The 26,108-nt window shown below is 43.6% G+C and overlaps 1 long non-coding RNA gene across 2 annotated transcripts in view; it reads left to right on the plus strand.

The window, feature by feature from the left end:
* The first annotated feature begins 599 nt into the window (after window positions 1-599).
* LOC147366833 (uncharacterized) overlaps window positions 600-26,108 on the plus strand; it is a 115,598-nt gene continuing 90,089 nt past the window's right edge. The window contains exons 1-2 of one of the 2 annotated variants that reach the window (XR_015169095.1): window positions 600-883; window positions 15,136-15,315. This is a non-coding gene — a long non-coding RNA (uncharacterized LOC147366833). Of the gene's footprint in view, window positions 884-13,820; window positions 13,977-15,135; window positions 15,316-26,108 lie in introns of those variants that run through there. The other variant, XR_015169096.1, reaches the window with a different exon arrangement.

Below are 26,108 nucleotides of genomic sequence, written 5' to 3' on the forward strand. Positions count from 1 at the left end.
GCATTCTTCCTCATCCTCTCCTGCCTGCTGAGCTCTCTGTGCCCAAGAGTCTTATCTCTAAACAGATCACAATCCTTATCTTATTCAGCGCTTTTGGGAAGGATTAAATAACTTAATACATATGAAGCACTTAACACAGAGTGTAGCCCCCAAGCTGCTGCTATTATGACTGCTAATAAAAATAATTGATTTGAGATGTTGTCTATGAGAAAGAACATATTCAGTTTTGAATCTCAGCTCTTTTATTCACATCAGCATTTGTGCAGATCAGCCTCCCTGAGCCTGTTTCCTCATCGTTGTGATAGACGTGATCCACGCTTGCTCACAAGGCTGTGGGGATCTCAAGCTTCTAGGGCAAAACTGGCACTGGCTCTGCATCCGGGGTCTTGGTCAGCCAGTTTGGTGGCTGCCTTGCCTGCTGTGGCTGACTGTGGCTGAGTAGGGAACTCCTGCTTTGTGGAGTCGGCTTCCATCCGCACTTAGAGTGGGAGGTATGTGGGGCAAGCAGATGGGGGTTAAAGTCAGGGAATACTGTGTACTTGAACTGACAGTGATTCACGACACATCTGCACAGCTTGCTAAGAGTCCAGCCATTTGCCAGAGGAAGGGAGGTGGTGGGTGGGGGTGGGGCACGGGCTATGAGCAAAGGATGTTCCGTCCCTGGGAGTATAAACACAGCATCGTCTGTGACCTAAAAAGGCTTGGTCAGGAGGACCACTGAAGCCTGTGGTCCATTATTTGGACTGTGCTTGGCCTCTCCGAGGGAGCGCCCCAGGCAGCTACCTGTGTTGTATCTGAGAGCTGTCACAGACCCAGCTCTGCCTGACTCTGCATGGGACTCCTGGCAGCTGCCTGCGTGGGGCCTGCTTTGGCTCTTTCTTGGGTAAGTGCTTCTATTTGCTGCAGAGGGATATGTGCCAGGGAGGTGCCAGCTGCTTGGAAGACCCAGTGAGAATTTGTTGAGTCTTCTGGGTCTTTTCCAGACCTTCACTGTCCTTTAGGCAGGCAGGCCCACCAATGACTGATTAGAAGCCCAAATACCCCTGTTTCACTCACAGATCATGTGTCCAACCCTTCCCCAGGCTCAGCTTCGATTCCCCTCCTCCCCCAAGGTTTCAGAACCCTTGGCCTCCAAGCTGCAGCCTGATTTCCTATTGACAGCCTCACCCTCGCCCCTGGATACAGCTACTTTGGTCTCCTTGTATGGTTTCTCTCCTCCATTAGAATTAATGTAAAACTGCTGATTTGGTTACTTGGAGCCCAGCCTGGACCTTGGGGCTCATTCTAGAACCTTACCCTAGATTATATTTGGAATGCAAGAGACCTAGGTTTGAATCCTTGTTCTGCCATTTATTGAGTCAATTGCTTGTCAACCCCTGGCTTGCTCACTGGTAAAAAAGAGGAAATTATGGACCTTCTTCTCAGAGTCAAGGTAAGGATTATATGAGATAATCCAAATACATGGATTAAATAAAAGAATGATGTGAAACATAAATGAAATGCTTGGCACATGATAAGCACTCAAACATGACTATTTTTTTTTTTTTCTTATCCTCACTAAGGATAAAATGCCTTTGCTTTCTCGATGTGACTTTTCTGTGCTATTTGACATTCTCAGCTGATCTCAACTTAGATTGGGGCATGGGATGACTGTGATAAAGGTTTTTTTCCTCTCTCTGTTTTTAAAATTAATTAATTAATTTATTTTACTTTACAATATTGTATTGGTTTTGCCATACATTGACTTGAATCTGTCATGGGTGTACAAATGTTCCCCATCCTGAACCCCCCTCCCACCTCCCTCCCCATCCCATCCCTCTGGGTCATCCCAGTGCACCAGCCCCAAGCACCCTGTATCATGAATCAAACCTGGACTGGCGATCTGTTTCACATGTGATAATTTACATGTTTCAATGCCATTCTCCCATATCATCCCACCCTCGCCCTCTCCCACAGAGTCCAAAAGACTGTTCAATACATCTGTGTCTCTTTTGCTGTCTTGCATACAGGGTTATCGTTACCATCTTTATAAATTCCATATATATGCATTAGTATACTGTATTGGTGTTTTTCTTTATGGCTTACTTCACTCTGTATAATAGGTTCCAGTTTCATCCACCTCATTAGGACTGATTCAAATGTATTTTTTTAATGGCTGAGTAATACTCCATTGTGTATAGGTACCATAGCTTTCTTATCCATTCATCTGCTGATGGACATCTAGGTTGCTTCCATGTCCTGGCTATTATAAACAGTGCTGCAATGAACTTTGGGGTACATGTGTCTCTTTCAATTTTGGTTTCCTCAGTGTGTATGCCCAGCAGTGAGATTGCTAGGTCATAAGGCAGTTCTATTTCTAGTTTTTTAAGGAATCTCCACACTGTTCTCCATAGTGGCTGTACTAGTTTGCATTCCCACCAACAGTGTAAGAGGGTTCCCTTTTCTCCACACCCTCTCCAGCATTTATTGCTTGTAGACTTTTGGATAGCAGCCATTCTGACTGGTGGGTAATGGTACCTCATTGCGGTTTTGATTTGCATTTCTCTGATAATGAGTGATGTTAAGCACCTTTTCATGTGTTTGTTAGCCATCTATATGTCTTCTTTGGAGAAATGTCTATTTAGTTCTTTGGCCCACTTTTTGATTGGGTCTTTTATTTTTCTGGAATTGAGCTGCAGGAGTTTCTTGTATATTTTTGAGATTAATTCTTTGTCAGTTGCTTCATTTGCTATTATTTTCTCCCATTCTGAAGGCTGTCTTTTCACCTTGCTTATAGTTTCCTTTGTTGTGCAGAAGCTTTTAAGTTTAATTAGGTCCCATTTGTTTATTTTTGCTTTTATTTCCAATATTCTGAGAGGTGGATCATAGAGGATCCTGCTGTGATTTATGTCAGAGAGTGTTTTGTCTATGTTTTCCTCTAGGAGTTTAATAGTTTCTGGTCTTATGTTTAGATCTTTAATCCATTTTGAGTTTATTTTTGTGTATGGTGTTAAAAAGTGTTCTAGTTTCATTCTTTTACAAGTGGTTGACCAGTTTTCCCAGCACCACTTGTTAAAGAGATTATCTTTTCCCCATTGTATATTCTTGCCTCCTCTGTCAAAGATAAGGTATCCATAGGTGTGTGGGTTTATCTCTGGGCTTTCTATTTTGTTCCATTGATCTATATTTCTATCTTTGTGCCAGTACCATACTGTCTTGATAACTGTGGCTTTGTAGTAGAGCCTGAGATCAGGCAGGTTGATTCCTCCAGTTCCATTCTTCTTTCTCAAGATTGCTTTGGTTATTCGAGGGTTTTTTTTGTATTTCCATACAAATTGTGAAATTATTTGTTCTGGTTCTCTGAAAAATACCATTGGTAGCTTGAAAGGGATTGCATTGAATCTATAGATTGCTTTGGGTAGTATAGTCATTTTCACTATGTTGGTTCTTCTGATCCATTAACACAGTATATTTCTCCATCTATTTGTGTCCTCTGATTTCTTCCACTAGTGTTTTATAGTTTTCTATATATAGGTCTTTTGTTTCTTTAGGTAGATATATTCCTAAGTATTTTATTCTTTTCATTGCAATGGTGAATAGAATTGTTTCCTTAATTTCTCTTTCTGTTTTCTCATTGTTAGTGTATAGCAATGCAAGGGATTTCTGTGTATTAATTTTATACCATGCAACTTTACTATACTCATTGATTAGCTCTAGTAATTTTCTGGTGGAATCTTTAGGGTTTTCTATGTAGAGGATCATGTCATCTGTAAACAGTGAGAGTTTTACTTCTTTTCCAATCTGGATTCCTTTTATTTCTTTTTCTGCTCTGATTGCTGTGGCCAAATTTCCAAAACTATGTTGAATAGTAGTGGTGAGAGTGGGCACCCTTGTCTTGTTCCTGACTTTAGAGGAAATGCTTTCAATTTTTCACCATTGAGGATAATGTTTGCTGAGGGTTTGTCATGTATAGCTTTTATTATGTTGAGGTATGTTCCTTCTATTCCTGCTTTCTGGAGGGTTTTTATCATAAATGAATGTTGAATTTTGTCAAAGGCTTTCTCTGCATCTATTGAGATAATCATATGGTTTTTATTTTTCAATTTGTTAATGTGGTGTATTACATTGATTGATTTGCAGATATTGAAGAATCCTTGCGCCCCTGGGATAAAGCCCACTTGGTCATGATGTATGATCTTTTTAATATGTTGTTGGATTCTGTTTGCTAGAATTTTGTTAAGGATTTTTGCATCTATGTTCCTCAGTGATATTGGCCTGTAGTTTTTTTGTGTGTGTGGCATCTTTGTCAGGTTTTGGTATTAGGGTGATGGTGGCCTCATAGAATGAGTTTAGAAGTTTACTTTCCTCTGCAATTTTCTGGAAGAGTTTGAGTAGTATAGGTGTAGTTCTTCTTGACATTTTTGGTAGAATTCAGCTGTGAAGCAGTCTGGTCCTGGGCTTTTGTTTATTGGAAGATTTCTGATTACAGTTTCAATTTCTGTGCCTGTGATGGGTCTGTTAAGATTTTCTATTTTCTCCTGGTTCAATTTTGGAAAGGTGTATTTTCCTAAGAATTTGTCCATTTCTTCCAAGTTGTCCATTTTATTTGCATATAGTTGCTGATAATAGTCTCTTATGATTCTTTGTATTTCTATGTTGTCTGTTGTGATCTCTCCATTCTCATTTCTAATTCTGTTGATTTAATTTTTCTCCCTTTGTTTCTTGATGAATCTGGCTAATGGTTTGTCAATTTAATTTATCCTCTCAAAGAACCAGCTTTTGGTTTTGTTGATTTTTGCTATGGTGTCTTTTGTTTCTTTTGTATTTATTTCTGCCCTAGTTTTTAAGATTTCTTTCCTTCTACTAACCTTGGGGTTCATAATTTATTCCTTTTCAAGTTGCTTTAGGTGTAGAGTTAGGTTATTTGACTTTTTTCTTGTTTCTTGAGGTAAGCCTGTATTGCTATGGACCTTTCCCTTAGCACTGCTTTTACAGTGTCCCATAGGTTTTGGGTTGTTGTGTTTTCATTTTCATTCATTTCTATGCATATTTTGATTTCTTTTTTGATTTCTTCTGTGATTTGTTGGTTATTCAGCAGCATGTTGTTCAACCTCCATATGTTGGAATTTTTAATAGTTTTTCTCCTGTAATTGACATCTAATCTTACTGCATTGTGGTCAGAAAAGATGCTTGGAATGATTTCAATTTTTTTGAATTTACCAAGGCTAGATTTATGGCCTAGGCTGTGATCTATCCTGGAGAAGGTTCTGTGTGTGCTTGAGAAAAAGGTGAAATTCATTGTTTTGGGGTGAAATGTCCTATAGATATCAGTTAGGTCTAACTGGTCTATTGTATCATAAAGTTGGTTTTATTTTTGATGCCCACTTGGTTTTTTTTTTAATGCATACACAAACTGTATTTGTATAGATGACACCACCCTTATGGCAGAAAGTAAAGAGGAACTCAAAAGCCTCTTGATGAAAGTGAAAGTGGAGAGTGAAAAAGTTGGCTTAAAGCTCAACATTCAGAAAACGAAGATCATGGCATCCGGTCCCATCACTTCATGGGAAATAGATGGGGAAACAGTGGAAACAGTGGCAGACTTTATTTTTCTGGGCTCCAAAATCACTGCAGATGGTGACTGCAGCCATGAAATTAAAAGACACTTACTCCTTGGAAGGAAAGTTATGACCAACCTAGATAGCATATTCAAAAGCAGAGACATTACTTTGCCAACAAAGGTCCGTCTAGTCAAGGCTATGGTTTTTCCTGTGGTCATGTATGGATGTGAGAGTTGGACTGTGAAGAAGGCTGAGCACGGAAGAATCGATGCTTTTGAACTGTGGTGTTGGAGAAGACTCTTGAGAGTCCCTTGGACTGCAAGGAGATCCAACCAGTCCATTCTGAAGGAGATCAGCCCTGGGATTTCTTTGGAAGGAATGATGCTAAAGCTGAAACGCCAGTACTTTGGCCACCTCATGCAAAGAGTTGACTCATTGGAAAAGACCCTGATGCTGGGAGGGATTGGGGGCAGGAGGAGAAGGGGATGACAGAGGATGAGATGGCTGGATGGCATCACTGACGCAATGGACGTGAGTCTGAGTGAACTCTGGGAGTTGGTGATGGACAGGGAGGCCTGGCGTGCTGCGCTTCATGGGGTTGCAAAGAGTAAGACACGACTGAGTGACTGATCTGATCTGATGTGTATTATACATATATACTCACACAGATGTATCTGTGTGTTTATCTGATTATTTTACACCTGATCTAAAATTGGTGTTGTTACTAGCTGACAACTGAAATTTTGTAGTTATCTTAGAGTGATACAGATGTGATCTGAAGTTTAGGGGAAAGAAGAGCTTGGGTTTGAAGGAATGTGACTTCCTGACATTGTCCCCTGGTGTCCTGTGGCCTTGCCTGTGGTACTACTTCTGTCACCACCAGGCGCTCCTTGACATCAGAATGTTTTATTTTTCTTGCATCCTTCCTGCCTGAAATATAGTATTTGTCCAGCAAATGCTTACTGAATTCAACTGTAGCTATCATATAATGGGCCAGCTTTTCTTTTTCAATTCATATTTTTTCTTTAAGAAAATCAATACATAACTTCTGATATTTTTGATAGAACTCAGGGGGTTATGCTCGGTTAGGTTTTTCTCTTAATCCAGATCTGTTGTTTTCTGCATTTAGCTTGTGATAGTACTGGTTCTTCAGACCTAAAAAACAGGGGCTTTAAGGGAAAAAATGAATTGTTTTAGAGACAAGTAAAAGCCCCAGCCCAGGTTTTTCCCAGAATAGAAAACAATAGCCCTGCCCAGGCTGGTCAACTGGGTGGAGCAAGTTATGATGCTTCATCTCATATGGGATGTAAAGCAACAACCAGTCCTTTAGAAAGAATTCCCTTGGATATGACTGGTGTCCTTATAAGCCATAGGATGATGGAGGCACATGGGGAAATGCCTTGTGACATCTGAAGCAGAGATTGGTATGCATCTACAAGTCAAGGAATGCCAGAGCTGGCTGGCAAACCACCAGAAGCTAAGAAGACACTTCAACTTCTTTGAATCCACTTGCTACTCTGTTTTCCTATTTTTCTCCTGGCTCTTCTTTTTGGCTTCCTTGTATTTTCCACATTCATATGCTAACTTTATTCCTATTGTTTGCTTGAGGGCAGGTATTTTTTCCCTCATCTTGTCTCCCTGCTTCGGATGGTGATCTCCCCAAGTAACTTTTGACCTCTTCTTTTGTCCAGAGCTGGTGGGTATGGTTGCACAGGTGGTTCACTGCACAAGGACTCCTGGTCAAAGGGACAAATAGGGCAACAATCCCATGCTTGCCTGGTGTGTATCCTGGCTCAAGGCCACACTCCTATAGGGGGCAACATTTAAAATCTTTTCATGAAGATGCTGGCCAGCCTGGTTCTTATCCCAGAATGAACTGTCCTCTGCCTTTTCTGTGCCCTTGGGTCTCAAGGTCTCCAGTGGCTTCTGTGGACCCCCCTTCCCTCACCCAGGAGAACCCCATCTGTCTCTGCTTCTCTGCCTCTCCCCAGGATCCTCAGCCTTCAGGATCTCACTGGATTTCAAGAGCTTTCAGAATCTGTTCCTGTGGTAGCTCTTTCTGTGGTAGCTGGTGGGCTGCTCAGGGGCAGCTCCCTTTAGCATCCAAAATGCTTCGTCCCTGTTCTTTCCTCTCACCCCACAGCCTAAGCCAGCAGGAGCCGCAGGTGGTGGCGTCACCACAGCTTAGGATCCAAGAGATTCATTCCAGCCGCCAAAGCGCTAAGCTTTCCCTGTGATCACACATTTTTGCACCAGCCAGGGCTCACACATTCCTCCACAGACCCACGGCCAGAGGCATGTGGATATCAGCGACTGCTTAGAGAAGCTGGCCAGGGCCAGCCGATGAGGGAGGGAGGGCCTGGAGACTGCGCAAGATGAGATGCTTTTGCCACAACTGACAAGAAACTGTATGTCGTCGGAAATTAGAACAGCTGTGGGCTCCTCAATGCAGCAGATGGGTATGCGGGGAATGCTATGCAGCTTTAATCACATTTAACACGCCTGTCAGAGAATTGGGTCCATCTCAGTATTAATTTGGGTTTTCTGCATTGTTTGTTTGACAGAGTTCAGCCTTACCCTGCATGCTGTGCTCAGCATGGCTAGAAAGAAAATGATTTCCCTCCCTGGGTTTCAGCAGAGAGCAGCAAGCACAGTTCTGCTGGGCTGGGAAAGTGGCAGAGTTCAAGGAGGGGTTGGGAGCAGGGTGAAGGGAGCCCTGTCTGCTCTCTTCCTGGCAGAGCTCAGCTGAGGTTGGGGCAGTAGAGCTCAAGAAGTGGGCATCCCAGCCCTGATTATGCGTGTGTGTGTGTGTGTGAGAGAGAGAGAGAGATCTGTGGTTAAATTATGAAATTTTGAGCATGTCTATGAATCTATGGACATTCCAATATGTCCAATAGACATTCCAATATGTCCATTCTGGGTCAAGCCAGCACATAGTTTCTGGACAGAAAAGGCAACTCTGCTGACGCCCAGCCCTCTGTCAGCATGATGCAACAGGAAGAGGGGGTTTGGCATCAGTAGGCCACAGGTCAGTGTCTGCTGTTGCTTCCTTTGTTCATTCATTCATCTCTGATCATCCATGGAGCACCAACTCTGTCAAAGGCACTCTCTACACATGTTGCACATAAGTAAAAACAACCCTTCATTTGGTCAAGTCGTCATGGCATGGGTACCAACCACATGAAGACATGAAGAGCCACCTTGGGTCAGTGTCATGAGGATAAAGAGGGAGTGTATGAATAGCATGTAGCACCTGCAGGACTAAGGGGCTCCATACATAAAATTGTTTTCTCTTCCTTCCCAGGAAGAGGACATTTTTAGCTTGTTTCCTTAAGAGGTTCCCACACGGTCTGCATCTTAGAACGTGGTGTGTCATCATCTGCTCATCCTACCAGTCCTGGCCTATGACCTGGCTCTTTTGGCCTCTTGGTAATAAAAACCCATAGGTACTCCTTGGGCTATAAAGTTCTAAAACTGCTAATGAAATTACGTTTTGCTTGTTTGAATTGCCCAGACATAATAAAAAATAGCTGGCCCCCAAATAATACCACTGCAGATGTTATGTCCCTAGAACTCCCTGTAAGGCATGAGAAACGGAAACCAAATGCCTGTAAACATATGCATGCCATCCTCAGGAAAAACAATCCTTTTGTCACTATTTGATGAGACCGGAGTCAGTGGAGGTGGGCGAGCTCAGAGAGGCTGAGCAGCCTACCCAGGTGTACTTCCCCTCTGTCCCTCAGAGGCCAGTGCTGGATGGCATGTTATTTTGCTAGGCTTTCTAGGTGTAGCTTTAATAGCTTTTACAGTATTTTTTTTTTGAACACTTCAAAATAAAAATTGTACCTTCTGCTTTTAAGATCTCTTGGCACAGAGGCTAAATTCACAGTGGCTGCCTACCCTGGACCACTGAAACTGTGTTGTAGTTTATTCACATGGCCAGGATTGAATAATTACATTCAACAAGTCTCTCTGCAACTATTAATGTACCTGAAAGCACATTTGACATGATATAGATGAGCAAGAGCATCATGTGAGGATTATTGCTTCTCACGGAATGAAGACTTGGCTATTGGCCTGTGGCTCCTAGGGACAGACTTGGCAGAGGCAGGATGGAGGAAGATGGTGGTTATCAAAGTCTAGAAGCATATGAATTGATAGCAAAGCACTAACTGAATCAGATTCCCCTCTTAGGCCACCAACTAAGGTCTGATCAAGTCTGGTTTGAAACTTGGGAATCTGCCTATTCCCTGTGCACCTCAGCATTCTAACACAGGTAATCCAGAATTACCAGACCATATTCTGAGAAACAGTGGTGTCCAAAAGGGAAAATACATGTGGCCTAGAAGTAAATGTCTAACATCACTATTAAAGAAATATAAATTTATATGATTTAAACCTATCCAATTTGTTAAGTATTTTTCTAAGTGATAAAACCCAACACAGGCAAAGACAAAGTGGTGGCCACTCTTTCAGACAGTGGGGAGGGGGAACAGTGACCCATCTCAAGGGCGTGGGGCATCAGGTGTAGGGGGGAGGACTTGGCCAGGTATATTAAAGAGCCTTCACATATGTCTATTCCTTTAACCCAGGAGAATATTTTGAGGAATTTATCATAAAGGAGAAATTGTAAGTGTATGCAAAGTTGTAATGATACAAATGCCTGTGTAGTTCATTGCAGAGTTATCAATTCTATGAAAAACAAATTTAAGGGTCCATCATATGTAAAATAGATCGCCAGTCCAGGTTCGATGCATGAGGCAGGGTGCTCAGGGCTGGTACACTGGGATGACCCTGAGAGATGGGATGGGGAGGGAGGTGGGAGGGGGGTTCAGGATGGGGAACTCATGTACACCCATGGCTGATTCATGTCAATGTATGGCAAAAACCACTACAGTATTGTAAAGTAAGTAGCCTCCAATTAAAATAAATTAATTAATAAAAAAAGAATAACCCACACACACAAAATTTAAGGGTCCAGCATGAAAGACAGTTGGTTAAAAAAATATGCTGGATTTAACTGATACAAAATTATATATACATTAGAATGATGTCAGAAGAATATGTAAGATTATAAGGTAGTTACCATGAAGCAATATTAACTGAAAAATATGTATTTATAAAAACCAGTTGTCCATACTTTATATTTTTCAGAGTTTCTATAATGAACATTCCTTTAATAGTTGAAAAGATACTAATTAATGTACTTTTAAAGGAGGGGAAAATTACCTTTGGCATCTGTCAGGCCTGGATTTGCATTTCTATCACTGATGGAGTGTGATTTGGGGCATTAATCTCTCTGTGTTTCAGATTCCTCAACTGTAAAATCGAGTAAATGCTAACAGCATATGGGTTTATCATGAGAATTAAGAGATAATTATGTAAATGTACTTGACACATAATAGAGTATATAAATGTTGGATTTTGTCTCCCTTTTCAAGTTTTGAAATCAGAGAAAGTACTAAACTCTGGCCAAAGATCAAGAGAATTAATCTATTTTACATAAACCACAGAATTTCAACTTGTTTCTTTTGGGTACTTTTCTGGAAAAGGGCTTAGGGCTTATTAGATACCGTTGATGATGAAAGCTGGAATTTGTCACTGATGACTGAAATGGACTAATTGCAACTTCTGATCACATTTGTTTTCCCCTTTGCCAGCTTTAACAGTTTGGAATAATTTTCCTCCTTCTACAATTTTAATTGAAGGAAATCTTATATTCCTTGTCTGGAGAGGCAATAAAGGTCAAGCTATTGAAAATTTCCATCGCCTTAAAATCCCAGTCAGTCAGTCAGTCACTTCAGTCATGTCCGATTCTTTGCAACCCCTTGGACTGTAGCCTGTCAGGCTCATCTGGCCATGGGATTCTCCAGGCAAGAATACTGGAGTGGGTTGCCATTTCCTCCTCCAGGGATCTCCCCAACCTAGGGCTCGAACCTTCATCTCTTATGTTTCCTGCATTGGTAGGTCGGTTCTTTACCACGAAAGCCACCTGGGAAGCCCCCTTAAAGTCCCACAGAGTCCCAATACCATTTACAATAGCATCAAAAATGTATTAATAAAACACTAGGAGTGAATCTAAGGGAAGATGTTGACAGACTTCAAAGAAAAGCATAAAACAGATCTTGAGAGATCATTTTAAAACACCTAAATAAAAGGAAGGATGTACCATGTTCATGTTCTAGAAGATTTAATACTATAGGGAGGTCAGTTTTCCCAGATTAATCCATTAGGTATGCTTTGATGTTGCTGTTGTTTGGTCACGCAGTCGTGTCGGACTCTGTGACCCCATGGACTCTCGCCTGCCAGGCTTCTCTGTCAATGCAGTTCTCCAGGCAAGAATACTGAAGTGGGTTACCGTTTCCTTCTCCAAGAGATCTTCCTGACCCGGAGATCGAACACATGTCTTCTGCATTGGCAGGTGGTTTCTTTATCATTAAGCCACCAGGGAAGCCCATAAGCATGTTTGCTGAAAGATATAAACTAGAATGTTTATAGAAGCACCATTTGTCATAGCCAACAATGGGCAACAACCCTAATATTCATCATTAGTAAAATAGATAGATTAACTATTGTATAGTCCCCATATAGAAATGTTATTCAGCAATAATAACATGCAATCTACCCTTACAGATAAAACAGGTGAGTCATCATTACATGGCACAAAAGGAGACATGCACAAAAGACACATGTGGTTCCATTTATATGAAGTTCAAAAACAGGCAAAATTCATCAGCATCATGGTTTCCCTTGTGGGGGAATAGTGACTGGAAAGGATCACAGGTGAGATTTCTGGGAGAGGGGAAGCTGGTAATGTTCTGTGTCTCGATCTAGATGCTGGTTACGTGATTGTGCTCAGTTTGTGGAAATTCAAACTCTCTACTAATAATATGTATATATTTGATCCTCCAATAGGCTATCATTGAAGTTATGCTTTATTGAAAATTTTCTGTTTGGCCTTATTTTGATCTTTGGTAGCACAGAGACATCATACATCTGTGAGAGGAGAGGTGCTAAGGTTCTATGGTTATGGTGTTAGGGTTGCCACAGTGGAAAGGCAGAGTGAGAACCTACTTCATACAGCTTCGTTTAGGGCCAGTATAGGCAGAAGAGAGATGGGAAAGTAAGGCTCATTGAACATCTGTTATGTGTCAATTCTTGAGTGCCCATGTGCTTTTTTCCCTCTGAAAATTATGAGATTCTTTATCCTTTTTTACATATTAGGAAGCTGAGGCTCTGAGTAATTAACTTGGAAAACACCAGGCAGATAAGAGATTTGTATTAATTTCATGAAGCTGTCGTAATAAACCACCATAAACTGGGTAGCTTAAGGCAGCTGAAGTTTATTCCTTGGTGGTTCTGGAGGCCAAAGTCCAAAATCAAGGTTTTTGTAGGGCTGCACACCACTCCAGTACTCTTGCCTGGAAAATCCCATGGACGGAGGAGCCTGGTAGGCTGCAGTCCATGGAGTCACTAAGAGTCAGACGTGACTGAGCGACTTCCTTTTCACTTTTCACTTTCATGCATTGGAGAAGGAAATGGCAACCCACTCCAGTGTTCTTGCCTGGAGAATCCCAGGGACAGGGGAGCCTGGTGGGCTTCTGTCTCTGGGGTCTCACAGAATCGGACATGACTGATGCGACTTAGCAGCAGCAGCAGCAGCAGCACCCTCTCCAAAGGCTCTAGGGAACACATTCCACTCCCTGTCCCTTCCGGCTTCTGGGGGCACTATCTAGGCATTCCTTGGCTGTAGATTGCATGGCTCTAATCTCCATCTTCATCCTCACATGTCTATCTGTGTTTGTGTTTTCTCTTCTGTCTCTTGTAAAGATACTTGTTTTTGGATTTAGAACCCAGTTCAACTTGAGATCCTTAATTATATTAGTGAAGACTACCCCCAACCGCCCACACCCCCCAGCCACACACACACACACTTTCTTCAAGTAAGGTTACATTTACAGCTTCTAGGATTTAGGACATGGGGATGTCTTTTGAGGAAGACCACCATTCAGCCAACTATAGGGGCCCAGGTTTAAAATGAAAACAAAGACAAAATCAAAACCATCAATCTAAAATCTGACATTGCTCCAGTACTAGAGAATTCTTCTTTGGTAACAGTGGTCACAGTTGATGTTTATACAGTCATTCAGAACAACTTCTCAGGTGCCCCAAAGCGTCTTCTGTCCTGTGCAGAGACAGAATGTGTCGAAAACTTGCACCCCATTTTTCCTGCTGCTTCTAGAGGATGAGTGGGTGACTGACCCAGACCTTCCTCACCAGGTGGATCCACCCTGTCCTCCAGTGCTCTATTGGCTCCTAGCAACTCACAGTTGCTATCTTCGCAGAGTTGCCCTTGGTCACATGGAAGCTGTCTCCATCTGGAGTTCTGCATATCCCACCTCCCACCAGAGGCTGATGACTGACAAGGGGTAGAAGGTAATCCTTCTTGGACATAAGATCAACTTTGTGGTACAATTTATGTTCCAGAGCTCCCGATGGGACCACACTGAAGCCATCTAAGCCATATCCTTCATTTATTTTCTCCTCAGCCCTATTCTCATTTTCTTGCTCTTTTTCTCCTGAGCACACTCCCCTAATACATTCTTAAGAATCCCCATCTCAGACTTTGCTTTTGGAGATCCAAACTAAGACAAACTAAGGAACTTCAAATCAGAACCACAATGAGATATCACCCCACACCTGTATGAAAGGTTATTACCAAAAAGACAAGGAGTAAGTGTTGACAAAGATGAGGAGACAAGGGAGCCCTTGTGCACTGTAGGTGGGAATGTAAATTGGTGTAGCCACTATGGAAAACAGTATGGAGTTCTACTAAAAACAGAACTATGATATAATCTAGCAGTTCTGTCTCTGGGTATTTTTCCCATGAAAATACTAATTTAAAAAGACATCTGCACCCACCCCTATGTTCACTGCAGCATTAATTACAATAGCCAAGATGTGCAAGCAACCTCTGTGTGTGCGAATAGATAAAAAAGATGTTACATGTACACATATGATGGAATATTGCTCAGCCATAAAAAATAACAAAACCCTGCCATTTGGGTCAACATGGATGAATGTAGAGAGTATTATACTGGATGAAATAAGTCAATCAGAGAAAGAATACTATATGATCTCACTTATATGAAGGGGTGGTTCTAAGGAGAATGTGTGACATTATCTTGGGTGTGTTCCTATGTGGAGACTGGCTAAGCAGAGGTGGGTACTTTAAGGCTTGGACATTCAGAAGGAGATGCTACTGTACATATACCCATTTTCAGAAAAAGCCACACTGCTGGTCTCAGGGAATTTGGACAAAGATGGTTCGTGGTTCTCCTTGTGAATGCTTTGGCGTGAGTATGACCCAGCCCCTCCTGTGACTCTTATGGGTACCACAGTACTCAGGCCTTTGTGCTTTTCTCTGTAGGTCTGCTCCTTCACCACTTGTTCGCCATAAGCCTTAACCCAGCTCTGCATCTATATTCACTTTTAGCTTCAGATGCCACTGCTGAGAACCTCTTTTTATTGGTATTTCTTAATTCAAATTCCAGAGAGTGATTCTGATTGGCCATTCTTGTCTTTTTTGGGCCAGGCTGCCTCATCTCAACTGCTTGGCCAGCCTTCAGATTCCACGGCTCAGATCAAGAGTCCAGCCTGAACCTATCGTCTGGAGTCAGGCTGGGGTGAAGGTTGAGGAAGAAAGCCACGTGTTACAACATGTAGTGCATAAAGACTGCCTCTTTCACATGGATGGTGATTGAAGCAGGAAAAGGTACCGTCTTGTCTAGTGCTGCCATTCAAGCTTCTATTCCTTTCCCAGTGTGGGGGAGAGGCCCGAGAAGGGCAGTCTCTTCATCCCCAGAATGTACGCCACGCTCCATCATCCTTGGGCAAAAGAGTAAGACACACCAAGCTTCCTCTACTGTCATTGCAGCTTGGTGAAAATATCCCAGGACCAAGTTAGGAGGCCTGGTTCTCCCCTCAGCCCTGAGAGTGAAACACAGTGGACCCTTCACATTCCTGAGTTTCAATACAGTTTTGTCTGGAACCTCGCCAGGGTCCCCTTTGCCTGTAAACTCTCCACTCCACAGTCATAGGGCAGTGGTCAGGAGAGGGACCTAGGGGTGAACTGGCCTCCCCCTTGCACCTGAAAAGTTGATCCTTAACCCAGAAGATTGATGGATCCTGTTCAAACATTAGTTGAATCAAGCCACTCTTCTGATCAAATTCTCTAAGATCTTCTTAGCTCACTTAAGGTTAAAGCCCACGTCCCCAACATGGCTGAGAGCACCCTGCATCATCTCCCTGTTTGTCTAGTCTCACCATCCACTTTACTCCAGCCGCAGGCCCCTTGCTGGTCTGTAAACACAGCAAGTGTGCTCCTGATTCAGGCTTACACTTGCTGTCCCTTTGGCTGGAAATTTTCCTCCCTCATATACCTGCATGACCCTCCATCCATATGACATGACACCCCCATCCAGTCTATGTAGAATTGCAGCCCCCAGCTCTTCTAACCCCACTTTTTGTTATACCCAGAGTCCTTGAGGCCATAACACACAGTGTCTTAATTAGTTTGTTCGTTACCTACTCCACCACCCAAGCACACATTAGAATATAAACTTCATGAGAACAGAAACTTTGGTCTCCTCACTCACATCCTTGGTGCTCAGAATAGTGTCAAGCACACACTTGTTGATTGAGCAGAGATGTAAATCAGGTGTTGGGGACAAGCGTCACATTTCAGCTGTGTGCATCCTCTATTGGGTGTGGTAGTAGTTGGACACACAGCCTTCGTCCCTCTGTAGAATTTGCCGAGGGTGGATGCGGATGCTTTTCATCTGCACCCTGGCCGCCAAGTGTAACCTAGGCTTGGCCAACCAGATCCCAGCCTGGGATTTTGGGTCAGGACTGAGTGACAAGCACTGATGGCTCTTCATCTTCATCTGCAGTAGCTGCGCCACACCAAGGGCATTGCTGCTGGGCTCCGTGGCGAGCCTCCTACTGATGTTTCACTTGGCTCTGGCTTCCCACACATACCGTGGGTCACTGATAATCTTCCAACAAATTTCTTTTCTGCCGAAGGGAGCCAGAATAAATGTCTAGAGCTTGCACCAAGCACCCTGACCAGAACAAAACAGATTTCTCAGAGGTTGCTGCCATAGTTTTTCTTCATTGTTTTGAGTTGCCTGATCAGTCTATTGGTTTATTTCAAAGACTGGTTTATATGTTTATCAGAGAGATAAGTGAGACAGTTTGGGGTTTTATTTGGTCAATTTCCTAACTTGCTTTTGAAGGGATTGTGGCCTTGTTAGAAGATCAGTTCCTTGAGATAGAGGTGGGGTCTATAACCCTCAGGGGTACCAGGGCAGGGTCTAGAACAGAACCCGGCACTCATTTCACACATTTGTGGGACAGATTTATCAGGCTGAACTTCTCCATTAACGGCTACGTCAAATCATGAAACCCCTCAATAGCAATTCTCTCTGGATGATGTTAGGAATGGTGATAGAAATCTCCTTACATCTCTTAGAGGGTCTTGATGTTGTGTGTTACACCACTGAGTCTCTATTAGGTCTCAGAAGGATATTGTCTTCTGGTCTCAGTGCTTCTCCTGAATTACTAGTCTGAATTTTTGGCTTTTAGTCTGAATTTTACTAGTCTGAATTTGGCTTATGAATCATAAAAGTCAGTCATTCTTGAAGGTATGTGATTGGCATTTTGGATGGGACAACCCTGCTATGGAGGGTTATGTACTGCAGGATATTTAGGCTTACTGACCCCACCCACTAGATGTATAAAATATTCTCAAGTCATTGTGAAAAAATAAACGTGCCCTAATAGGACCTCCTTCCCCTCTCCAGATGGGCTTCACAGGAAGCTGTGTTGTCCTCTTTGCTTTGGCCATTAGGAGGCTCAGAGCCAAAGCTAGTCAGTGCCTTCAAAGATCTACAGAGACTCTCATAACAGGCAAGTTATATACAATTCTTTCAAAAGGATATTTTCATTTTTCTTTCCTTTTTAACTGAGTTTCCTTACTGTTTTTTAAAAATCTTTGGTATTGGAGTATAGCCAATTAACAATTCTGTGATAGTTTCAGATGAACAGTGAAGGGACTCACCCATATATACACATGTATCCATTCTCCCCCAAACTCCTCTCCCATCCAGGCTGCCACATAGCATTGAGTTATCTGTGCTATACAGTAGGTCCTTATTGGTTTTCTGTCCATTTTAAATATGGCAGTGTGTACCTATCCATCCCAAACCCCCTTTCCTCTATCTACCCCCCTTTCCTCCACTGGTATCTGTAAGTTCATTCTCTAAGTCTGTGAGTCTCTACTTTGTAAGTAAGTTCATTTGTATCATATCCTTTTAGATTTCGCATATAAGGGATGTCATACGATATTTCTGCTTCTGATTTAACTTCACTCAGAATGACAATCTCGAGGTCCATCCATGTTGATGCATCCTGTTTTTTGTTTGGGATTTATATATTATAATATTATATATGCACTTTTGTAAACCTCCTCAAATTTTTCAAACTTTATTTTTAATTGAAGTATAATTACAATATTGTGTTGGTTTCTGCCATACATCAACATGGATCAGCATAGGTAAACATATGTCTCCTCCCTCTAGAGCCTCCCTCCCCAGTTTTTTTTTTTAAACAAGATGGAGTCCAGGTAAATAATAAAAGTACAGAATCATTTGGGTAGTGCATGTTGTTAGACGCTGTCCTTTCATCTGTGATGTCTACACCAGTCTCCTGCTGGAGCTTTTCTTTCTTGAGATGCCACAGGAATAGAGGCACGTGTAGAAAGCCATCTAAGGTCTCTTGTCTGTTGCACCTAGCAGTGCTGTGACAGAGGACTTCCATGTCCTGATAATCTCAGCCAGTTGTAAAGTGACTTTCCAAAGATGATCTGTTGGGTATGGGCTGGAGAAATTAAAAAGGAAATCCTATAAAAGAAACAGCAGCACATGTCTGGTGAAACCCACTAGCCGAGGAGGAGAGGAAGAATAAAGATGCACAGTCTAACTCTTAAAACTGCAGGAGAGCGTATTCCGGGTAGAATGTAACTCCCCAGACATCTGTTGGTGATATCTACAGTCAGACATGCATCATTGGAGGGATCGGTAAATTATATGAGGACGGTTTAATGACCTACAAAGCAGCACATCCCGCCAGCACAGATAACATCTTCAAAATAGGCCAAGAGAATTAATTTAGGTGGGAGAAGAAAGCGTGGTGAGGTAGATGAGTGGGCAACAGGGCTCAGTGGGAAGGAGCCCTTGGATATAATAACCTTGAAGGCAGGGGTGAGATGGAGTGGGGGTAGGGTGGGAAGTGCAGTTTTGCGTGTCTCAGAGAGGGTTAAGCAGGAAATAGGAGGTGGTTAGCACAGCCTAAGAGAATAGAGGAGGAAATAGTCCTTTCAAAGAGGAGGAAAGTAAAAAAGGAAACTGGATCCCAAAACACAGGAGCCAGTTCCTCCCTCCAGCTCCCCTTCCTTTTAAAAGGAATAAATAGGAAAATTAGCAACCTGCTATGGTTGACTCTAAATGTTTTCTTAAAGATTCTAAGACATCACCTTTCAAGCTTTTAATGTGTTGAAACCTTTTTATTTCCCAAATGAGGGTTTGCAGAGTTCCTTAGAATGTAATCTCTATGAGGACAAGGATTATTACCTTGCTGTTTACTCTTGTATCCCCTGACTCTCACCTAGTAGACACTCAATAAATATTTATTAATTAGGCTAATTAATAAATGAGTAGGATGAAAGTTTAGGCTGAGAAAGGAAAAGTATCTACTTGGGGGGAGGGAGGATGTGCTGTGAGGTTGGGTAGCAGAGAGAGATGGAGAGGATGAGTGACCGGGCTTGTTATGAATAGTCATGATAATGCTCTTCAATTACAGGCTGTACAGTACTGTGTAGAAACACCTTACCATGATCCCCAACCTCCTGTAAAAATATAGTCTTCCATGTGAGTGAGACTGGGAAGTACATTAAGACATCAAGAGGGGGCTGAGTTCTTTGTTTGGGTCAATACCAAGAAGAGGATTTTTTAAAAAGCAACAATAGAAGCCTAGATGACCCTGATTGACAAATTCAAGAAAAACCAAGTATGAGATAGAGATAACTAGGAAAAGGCACAGAGAAGGCAATGGCACCCCACTCCAGTACGCTTGCCTGGAAAATCCTATGGACGGAGGACCCTGGTGGGCCACAGTCTATGGGGTCGCTAAGAGTCGAACACGACTGAGCAACTTCACTTTCACTTTTCACTTTCATGCATTGGAGAAGGAAATGGCAACCCACTCCAGTATTCTTCCCTGGAGAATCCCAGGGACAGAGGAGCCAGGTGGGCTGCCGTCTATGGAGTCTCACAGAGTTGGACATGACTGAAGCGACTTAGCAGCAGCAGCAGCAGGGAAAGGCACACTTCTGAGAAGCTGAAGAAATCTTGAGGGGAGCTTATATTTCTCTCTGGTTGTAGAAGGGGATTTCGGGCTGATTTTGTCTGGATGTTAAAGGATAGCTGATGTCAGGGAAACAAAGAAAGCAGAGGAAACAGATGTTGGGGATGAAAAGAAACATCCAGAACTCTGCTCTCTCCCCATATTCCCCTTCTCACTGTACCCCACCTCCTTCAGAACTTAAGAGCTGAGAACAGATGAATGAGAAGGGAGTTTGGGGAATTAAGGAGTCGGAGGGAAAGATGAGCTGAGAAATGGGGCACTGGGGTTTGGATCCAGAATCACCAAATAGGTGGGTGCTCCTGAGTGGCTTGTTGCTGTTGTTCAGTCACTAAGTTGTGTCTGACTCTTTGAGACCTCATGAACTGCAGCACGCCAGGCTTCCGCGTCCTTCACTCTTTCCTGCAGTTTGCTCAAGCTCACGTCCATTGAATCGGTGATGCCATACAACCATCTCATCCTCTGTCATTTCCTCCTCTTCTTGCCTTCAGTCTTTGCCAGCATCAGGGTCTTTTCCAACGAGCCGGCTCTTCCCAACAGGTGGCTGAAGTATTGAAGCTTCAGCTTTAGCATCAGTCCTTCCAATTAATTTGGAGAAGGGCATGGCAACCCACTCCAGTATTCTGGCCTGGAGAATCCCATGGACAGAAGAGCCTGGTGGGCTACAGTCCATGGGGTCGTAAAGAGTCAGACACAACTGAAGCGACTTAGCATGTATGCATGCACTTCCAATTAATTGGACTTCCCTGGTGGCTCAGCTGGTAAAGAATCTGTCTGCAATGTGGGAGACCTGGGTTCAATCCCTGGTTTGGGAACATCCCCTGGAGAAGGGAACAGCTAACCACTCCAGTATTCTGGCCTGGAGAAGTCCATGTGGTCGCAGAGTGGGACATGACTGAGCAACTTTCACTTCACTTTTTCCTTCTGAGAGGATGATATCCATAATTCCCCAAATCAAATGGCATTGCATCACATGTGTATCTCATTTCTTTATCTATACAACTGGTATAATAACAGCTACCCTACCAGGGAAAGTGAAAGGTTCATACACATTTGTATTAAGTGAGCCACAAAACTGGTGAGGTTTAGGTGACATCTAGGACCCAGCTAGGGTTCCCTCCCCCATACCAGCCTGGATTCCTGGATGTTGAAACTCATGACTCAGGCACAGTGACATAGGACTCTGCTCCCCAGTGCTCCACTGGAGTCACTTGCAAAATGTCAAAGCAGAGAATTTTAAATCTTTAGCTGCAAAATTGTGCCTTAAAAAAAAAAATCCCTAGCTGCAAAGTGTCCACAGTGAGTGCTGCTCCTGTGGCTCTTTGTTGGAGATGATGTCCCAGAATGGCAGGTCCTTAGTGTCCTGGAAGGGCTCCCCTCTGAAAGCCCACTTTCCTGTTCCTCCCCCGACACAGCACTTATTTCTGCTCAGAGACTACCTACTGTGAGCAGTGGGCAGATGGGAAAGGTCTTAACTGAAGTCTTCAGATGGGCCCTGGAAGAGTGCCTGCATCCTGTGAGAGCAGAGAGCTGAGCCTGAAGAGGTGGGATTAGAGGCCTGATGCAAAGGAAGAGCTTGGGGCTCGTGGCCAGTGACTGGGGTGGGGGTGGGGGTGAGGGAGCTCCCTCCTTGGTGCTTCCCAATCCTCCTCTCCTATCTTCCTACCCCTGTCCTCCTTCAACCCCAACATCCTCTCTCCCTCCCCACTTCCCGGCTCCTCTGCATGTCCAGTTTTCCAGACTGACCTCCAGCAAAGTGCTGTGAACCAACTCTGAGAGTGAGGGAGCTGATCCCTAAGTCTTGGTTCCCAGTCAGTGCGAACCTCATCGTGCATGCGTGGCTAGAGGGGTTGCTTCTCCTCAGGCCAGTCCTGTCTCTCTCTCCCTCTCTCCAGCACAGGAGCCAAGTAGCAGAGAACCCAGGTGAGGAGGAGGAAGTGGAAAGGGGGAGAAGAGAAAATAGAGAGAGGGCTGGGTGCTCTACCTCCAATTCTTGGCACCCAGAAGGCAGGCCCAAGAAGCTCAAGGTCATTCACGCAGTCACCCCCTTGTTGGTTAAGTCTCCAAGCTGGGCCCAGTGTGGACACCAGGCACACAAAACTAAGAGGACGTGAATTTTCCCTTACAGGTTTCACAGTCTAGGGGCAAAGATTCTCCCGTATATGGAAGAGCATGATGTCCTGCAATGTGAAAAAGTGATTCATTCATTCACTGATAGCTGATCACCCACCATGTGGCAGACTCTGCTCTAGGCTCTGGGAACGTGCCTTCAGAGGGTGTCTGGGAGCTCCCAGAAGGGTGGGACATCTTGGGGTCTCCCCTGACTGCCTACCCAACACCCCTTCAAAGGTCAGAATCCCTGTAGTCAGAATGCTGTCTTTCCCTACCACTAATGAGGATCACTGCTACCCAGGCTCCCCTGCCCCCCAATGCCAAGGAAAATGCAGCTGTTGGGGAGGGGGGCCTGGCCCTGCAGTGGGCTTAAGAGGCCACACTAACCTTGAAACTGAGTTCTAAGTGGGATATGAGCAAGTAGTTGCCATATTCTTATTCCCAAAGTTAACAGGATACGTGAGATGGGTATGGATGGGAGTGTGGGTGGGTGATAGTGATGGTGAAAACTATTTGCAACATAGTGAAAATACCATTATTTGTGGTGAAAAGAGGACATCTAATCTCCATTTAAAAGTATAGGATGGACTTCCTTGGTGGCTCAGTGGATAGGAACCTGCCTGCCAATTTAGGAGACACTGGTTCGATCCCTGGTTCAGGAAAGTTCCGCATGCCACAAAGCAACTAAGCTTGTGCACCACAACTGCTGAGCCTGTGCTCTAGAGCCCTTGAGCTGCAGCTACTGAAGCCTTTGCGCCTAGAGCCTGTTCTCCGCAACAAGAGAAGCCACTGCAATGAAAAGCCCACGCAGAGCAACTACAAAGTACCCCTGCTCGCTGCAGCTACTGAAGGCCCTTGCAGCAATGAAGACCCAGTACAGCCAAAAATATTTTAAAAATAAAAACTTTTTTTAAAATTATAGCATGGCAGTTTCCAAATTCGGTCTGAAGAACATTTGCTTCTCATTTTTTTTTTTTTTAAAGTCTTGGGTTTTACATTAATTTTTTACCTGTCAATTAAATAAGATCAAATTAGCTTTCATTTCATTGCTCAGTGCCTTGGCTGTGATGAAGTGCACTGTAAATCTCCAAGGATGCAGAAATTTTCAAACTCACATGTGTGGGACCTATTGGATTTGGAGAGCCTCTTGGTGTTAAGAATATAGGTTGTGAAATGTAGCTCTCATATTTCAGGAAGTTTCGGAACACCGTGACTTATGGTGATGTGTGTCTCCTGAATTGCCCTAGAAAAGAAATATGTATTAGGTGCTTATTGTTTAATCACTCAGTCGTGTCTGACTCTTGGCGACCCCATGGACTGCAGCCTGCCAGACTCCTCTGTCCATGGGATTCTCCAGGCAAGAATATGGGATGGGTTGCCATTTCCTTCTTCAGGGGATCTTCCCAACCCAGAATTCAAACTTGTGTCTCCTGCACTGGCAGGCAGATCTTTACTGCCGAGCCACCAGGGAAGCCAATTAGGTGCTTAGTGGATGTGCACGACAAGGAAACCTGGGCCTTTGTGAAACCTTGAAAAGCAGTTATCTGAAGGCAGGGATGGGATGACTTTTCTTCAGCTCCCTTCTTTTTCTTTTACATTTATTTATTTACATTTATTTATTAATTGAAGGATAATTGCTTTACAGAATTTTGTTGTTTTCTATCAAACCTCAACATGAATCAGCCATAGGCATACACATATCCCCTCCCTCTTGAACCTCCCTCCCATCTCCCTCCCCACCCCACCCCTCTAGGTTGATACAGAGCCCATTTGAGTTTCCTGAGCCATACAGCAAATTCCCGTTGGCTATCTATTTTACATACAGTAATGTAAGTTTTCATATTACTCTCTCCATACATCTCACCATCTCCTCCCCTCTCCCCATGCCCATAAGTATGTTCTCCATCCATTTCTCCATTGCTGCCCTGCCAATAAATTCTTCAGTACCATCTCTCTAGATTCCGTATGTATGTGTTAGTATTTGATGTTTATTTTTCTCTTTCTGACTTAACTTCATTCTGTATAATAGGCTCTAGGTTCATCCACCTCATCAAAACTGACTCAAATGTGCTCCTTTTTAATGGCTGAGTAATATTCCATTGTGTGTATGTACCACAACTTCTTTATCCATTCATCTGTTGATGGACATCTAGGTTGCTTCCATGTTCTGCTGCTGCTGCTGCTGCTGCTAAGTCGTTTCAGTGGTGTTTGACTCTATGGGACCCCATAGATAGCAGCCCACCAGGCTCCCCCATCCCTGGGATTCTCCAGGCAAGAACACTGGAGTGGGCTGCCATTTCCTTCTCCAATGCATGAAAGTGAAAAGTGAAAGTGAAGTCACTCAGTCATGTCCAACTCTTAGTGACCTCATGGACCACAGCCTACCAGGCTCCTCCATCCATGGGATTTTCCAGGCAAAAGTACTGGAATGGGTTGCCATTCCATGTTCTAGCTATTTTAAATAGTTTCAGCTCCCTTTTATCATCATAATCATCACCACTTAGGGACCCTTAAATCTCTGCCTTTGCCCAGAATCCACACAGGGGATAGCAGTGCCTGTCCAGTGGTCTGCCAGCAGCCACATCTGTCCTCTTTGCTGTGATGCTCATGTGACTGGAGAGATCTCAGCAGTATGGATAATCATTTACATGGGTCCCCTGCTGTGGGTACTGTAAGAGCAGGGGCACGCTCCAGGACATTTGCAGGGTGCTGCTTCTCGGATTGGCCTAGAAATATCCTTCAAAAGGTAACAGTGCCATGCTGATGGACCCAAGGTCTGAATCTTGGTCTGAGTCCTGGACTCAGTGGTCTACTTCAGTGCTCACTCATCAGGAAGATGTTGTAACAGTGGTGACTCCATGCATCAACTGTAGCTCAGAGACTTCCATGTTTTAGCATGGAGAGTCCCTCAGAGGCCTTTTATATCAGTCCATCTTATAGGCATGCCCGTTCATAGAGGGGCTTCCCAGGCGGTGCTAGTGGTAAAGAACCCGCCTGCTAATGCAAGAGATGTAAGAGATGCAGGTTCGATCCCTGGGTTGGGAAGATCCCCTGGCAACCCACTCCAGAAGGGCATGGCAACCCGCTCCAGGATTCTTGCCTGGAAAATCCCATGGACAGAGGAGCCTGTGGCTACAGTCCATGGGATTGCACAAAGCCTGACATGACTGAAGTGACTTAACATGCAAACATGACATTCACAGAGATTAGGTGACTTGCCTAACCCTTTAAACACCAGTTTTTGAAAAAAACAAAATTACTGTTTGTTTATTTGGCTGCCCCGGGCCTTAGTTGTGGCACACAGGCCCCCTTCATTGGGAGTGTGGAGTCTTAGCCACCGGACCACAAGGGAAGACCCTAAATCTCAGTTTTCTATAAAATGGAAACTTTAGGAATGGGAGGAACTAGTATTAACCTTTTGTCCCAGGGGATCTTCCATATTATCTCACTTAATCTTCACAATGACCAACTGATGTAGATATCATTCATTGCTCCCATCTTCAGAGGAGGAACCCGAACCTGAGGCTGCCCTTTGCCCCAAATTCTGGTGAATGAGTGATGGAACCGATTGTTTTAAATGCTTTGCTAAGTCACTTCAGTCGTGTCCGACTCTGTGCGACCCCATAGAAGGCAGCCCACCAGGCTCCCCCGTCCCTGGGATTCTCCAGGCAAGAACACCGGAGTGGGTTGCCATTTCCTTTGCCAATGCATGAAAGTGAAAAGTGGAAGTGAAGTCGCTCAGTCGTGTCTGACTCTTTGCGACCCCATGGACTGCAGCCCATCAGGCTCCTCCGTCCATGGGATTTTCCAGGCAAGAGTACTGGAGTGGGGTGCCATTGCCTTTTCCTTTAAATGCTTTAGCTCAGCTCTTTTTGTCATTCCATGGAGTAAAGATTTTTGTTTTAGAAATTCTTTGACTTGGTGTTTTCATAAGAAAAAAAAAAATCTTTGAGGAAGGACAAGGTTCAGCTGTAG

The sequence above is a fragment of the Bos grunniens genome, chromosome 8 (assembly GCF_055505025.1).
Source record: "Bos grunniens cultivar Pamir isolate PY7600 chromosome 8, Bosgru_T2T1.0, whole genome shotgun sequence".
In the NCBI taxonomy this organism is placed as follows: Eukaryota; Metazoa; Chordata; class Mammalia; order Artiodactyla; family Bovidae; genus Bos; species Bos grunniens.